At 35.5% G+C, this 4,124-nt stretch overlaps 1 long non-coding RNA gene across 1 annotated transcript; it reads right to left on the bottom strand.

Annotated features, from left to right (window-relative positions):
* Positions 1–2,925: 2,925 nt before the first annotated feature.
* Positions 2,926–3,828, bottom strand: LOC142232308 (uncharacterized). Its single transcript, XR_012721090.1, has 4 exons — positions 3,699–3,828; positions 3,512–3,632; positions 3,201–3,438; positions 2,926–3,138 (listed from the first exon to the last, which is right to left on the bottom strand). It is a non-coding gene; the product is annotated as an uncharacterized LOC142232308 (long non-coding RNA).
* Positions 3,829–4,124: the final 296 nt, after the last annotated feature.

Genomic DNA, 4,124 nt, shown 5'->3' with positions numbered 1-4,124 from the left:
TTAAGGTTACAGCCTAAAAGTATGCTTTACATTTAATGCACATCAATGGATAGCTAAGCAAGCAGTTAAACACATAAGCGTTCACACAACGTCATACTATACACTAACATAACATCCATTCACATGCTTAAACCACGAAACCCATTTGTATGGAGATTTCGCTGAAAGGCCTCTTTCAATCTCTATAGAAAATGCTCTATACCTTAAGCGATAAAACGGGCATTTTATTTATCAGACCTTCAACAAACAAAGCCTCTCATTTGTTTGGCCACTGCAGTCCCTAATGAGAACTTTTAATGGGTAATGAGTCTAATGCCCACGGAAGTGACCTTCAAAGCCAACCAACATTGCGAACCTTTGCCAAGTAATATCAACATTGGATTTTGGCGTGGAAGAGTGTGTAAATCAATAACCATTGCCACTTAGTTGAGTAACAATATCATCTCAATGATAGTGGAATAAAATGACTTGCCACTTGCATGTTTCAACGGATACTGCACACTCACTATGCAATATGGATAAGTCCTTTGGCTTTGACTCCATCACCATATTAGCATGTATTTAGCCAGCGTTTAATATGATTTCCGGTTTGCTAAATACATTTATGCAAAATGTAGTGCCTTCATGGAACACTATGTAAATTACTCGAGAAAGATTTTATAATGTTTTTATGCATGTAAATGGGAGGAACGAAACGAAGCATTGCTACAAGCAAACTTGGGTATGTGTGTGTGTGTGTGTGGAACTGCAGGTGTTTTTATATGCATTTCATCGGGAGTATCCCTGCAAAAAGACACTCAGCACACGACACATTCATCAACAAAGATTCTCACACATAAAAAACACGCACACACATACAGGAACATTTCATCCCGAATGCAAACATGGCTTGATCATAAACGCACCCAACGACACACTTCTTTGCGAACATAAAAATTCTCCACTGCACAGTGTATCAATGCGGGTGTATTTTTATGAAATATTCAAACGGGGTTAGGGTTGAGAAGATGAATTGTCAAACTTACCTTTTTGGAATTTTAGATGTATGTACACTGACAAAACAATCAGGTTGTAATTTATAGGGAGTTTTTAGCTTCAGTATAGTTCATCACACTTATAAACTGTAGTTAGTTTAATTTTCTAGAAATTTATGAAAATCTTGTAATAATAATTATTTTCAACTTTTTTACTTCATGAGTTAAAACTTTTATTTAATATAGGGTACTATGAAAAAGTTTAAAATGGTCAAAATTTCTAATCGATAAGTATCGATAAGTGTTTGATGTACATTGATTTCCGGACTTAAATTCTTGAAGGGATAGAAAACGAACTCAGCATCCAAATTGACCGAAACTACAAGTACTTTCCCAATTTTACTTTTCGTGCTCATTCGAGAAAGATTCACCCACTTATAAAATGTCTAGATCTCAATTCATCTAGAAGGCGTTATTTCATCCAATTTTCTTGAGGGCTGTCAAGAGAAGTTTAACATTCCTCTAGAACTTATAACGAACCCTTAGGTTTATTCGGTGGTTGAGCCACCTAACACCATAAAGATTTTCAGCGGTGGATTATCCCCTCTCAGTAATGCTGGTGACATTTCTGAGTGTTCAACGCTTCTCAAAGTGGATTCACAGCAATGTGAAACGCCGTTCGGACTTGGCTATAAAAGGAGGTCCCTTGTCATTGAGCTTAACATAGAATCGGGCAGCACTCAGTGACAAGATACCACAAAATAATCTAAGTGAGCCCGAAATGTCGGGCTGCCACTATACCTAAACACAATAAAATGGGAACTGAACTCGACCACAAAACTACCACTGGGAAATCAACTCCACAACAAAATCACCACTGGGTGTTCTACTCCACTACGAACCACCAGTAGTAGCTCAACTGCTCTAAACACAATCTAATGGAAGCTCAACCACATCACAAAATCACCACTGGGGGCTCAACTCCACAACAAAATCACGATTAGGGTGGTGGTTTATAGTGGAGTGTACACTGAAAAAAAAAAAAATATATGGTATCTGGGGCCATATAAAATACGCACAAAATCCGGTGTTGCTGCAGAAGCCAGAGTTTTGCCTAGATTTGCTCAAAATTGCACGAGGAGTCTAATTAGTAGTACAGTCAAGTGTGCAAAATTTGGTGGAAATCGGTTCAGATTTAGATACTCCCATATATATCTATTGTCCGATATACAACTACATGGCCACAATCGGATTTTTGCAGGGAAAATTACTTTAAGAAATATTGCGGAATATACCATTCCCAAAATTGGTATCAAAAATCCCCAAAATTCCCAAAGTGGGGACATATGTTGAAAAAGGATGTTGAAATCATTTACAGTTAGTTAGTGGACACATAGGGTTTTTTGGAAAAGCAATCGGTGCTTTGCCAAATGAACATTTTTGAAAACAAATTTTCCTTTTGAAAAATTACCGATTTAGGGAGGAAAAGAGCTCATATTCTACTTCGCCAAAATGTCCGATAAAAGCTTAAAACGTATCCTTATATGGTGTTCTATAAGAAAGGGAACTTCTAGGTTCAAAATACTGACCCCACTTTGCAAAAATTTTACAAAAAAAAAAAAATTAATTGTGGTGCCCACACAGAGAATACATATTGGTTGTGATAACCGAATTTATTGCCAACCTCATTTTGGCAGTTGTAGCAACTATATGTTGGCAGTTGTGTCACCTGACTAATTCGGTCGACTCAATCGAATTATGGGAGATGCAACTAATACTCAATATGGAATTGGTTGTACAACATATGGAATTGGTCGTTACTCCCTTCTTAATTCGGTTGTATCACCCAACCTAAATAGCACCCACAACCGAATTGCTAATTAATGTTGTTTCCGCACATTTTTGTATTTTATTTAAATATATTTAATGTTAGCCTGATAGAGTGTAAATAAAAATATTATATTTTTACGAACAATACGTTAGTATCAATCAAAATAAACGATGCCTTTAAATATTTAAGTATCCACGATGGTTTACGTTGAAGCTCATGTAGCATACAGCATTGATTGTAGAATGAACGGGCAACGCGGATTGAATCACGGGTAACTTTGAATCCTTCATTATATGTATATTGGACTACCATGAAGATGTAGCAATAATAGTCCTTTCTCATGTAGAAAGCGTAAAAAATTAGTGTGAAGTTTGTCAATGTAAATAAGAACCTACCATCCATGTCCTTTTTCACTTGGGTTTCACATAGATAAGGCATCGTGTTGAATCATTTTACATCAGAGCACAATAAATCTGTATTAAAATCTTTAACAGTCCAGGATGCGTATTTTCGAACTGACTCGTGGAATTGGTATTGGCTATGAAACCATTTGCGGACATTCTAGGTTTAATACATAATTATATTCTGGTCATTAACGCATACGATCGTTAAATAGTACTCACATCCTAGGACCTACATAAACCAATTCAAATATCGCTTTAAAACATATTTGGGATATATATATAAAAAGAGGACCTATACCGACCATGTTCCGCAGATTCCAAATTTCAACCTTATAGAAAAATGCTTTTGAAAAAATATTGATTAAGGAAGCATTCACAATTCTTCGTGCGTTTTAAATTGATGTCCCTAATTTTGCTGTGCAACTAAGAGGAGGAGAGGAAAGTAATATTATTAGTGTAAATTGCAGTAGTTTGATCATACAAATTTACCTTTGATATGTTACCAAAATTATGTCCCTTATATAACGAAATCTTGACCATTGCCTCGTTCTAATACTTTTTTGATTTTTTAGGATGAGATTTTAGTTTTTTTGTTCGACAAAAAATATACATAAATAATTTTTCATTGTCAAATAACAAAATTGACAATCAAAAATATTTCCCATAATATTTGGTTAGTGCAACCATATGCTTATGATGAGTACCATAGACCAAGGAAGGTATAGACAACGAAAGTGAATTCACAGCGCTGTAGTTTGTCTGCACACCTTAGATGGCTCTTTTTCGTCTGCAATTGAGTGATTTTTAAATTTGGCTTTAATTTGTTTTCTTTCGTTTGTTCTTTTGATGAAACACCAAATATTGGGAAAACATGTAAAATTCTATACATCCACATCTTTTTATACCCTTCACCCC

Source organism: Haematobia irritans, chromosome 3 (genome assembly GCF_050003625.1).
Source record: "Haematobia irritans isolate KBUSLIRL chromosome 3, ASM5000362v1, whole genome shotgun sequence".
Taxonomy (NCBI): domain Eukaryota; kingdom Metazoa; phylum Arthropoda; class Insecta; order Diptera; family Muscidae; genus Haematobia; species Haematobia irritans.
Note: the sequence above shows the minus strand (reverse complement) of the source record. Positions and strands in the feature narration are given on the sequence as shown.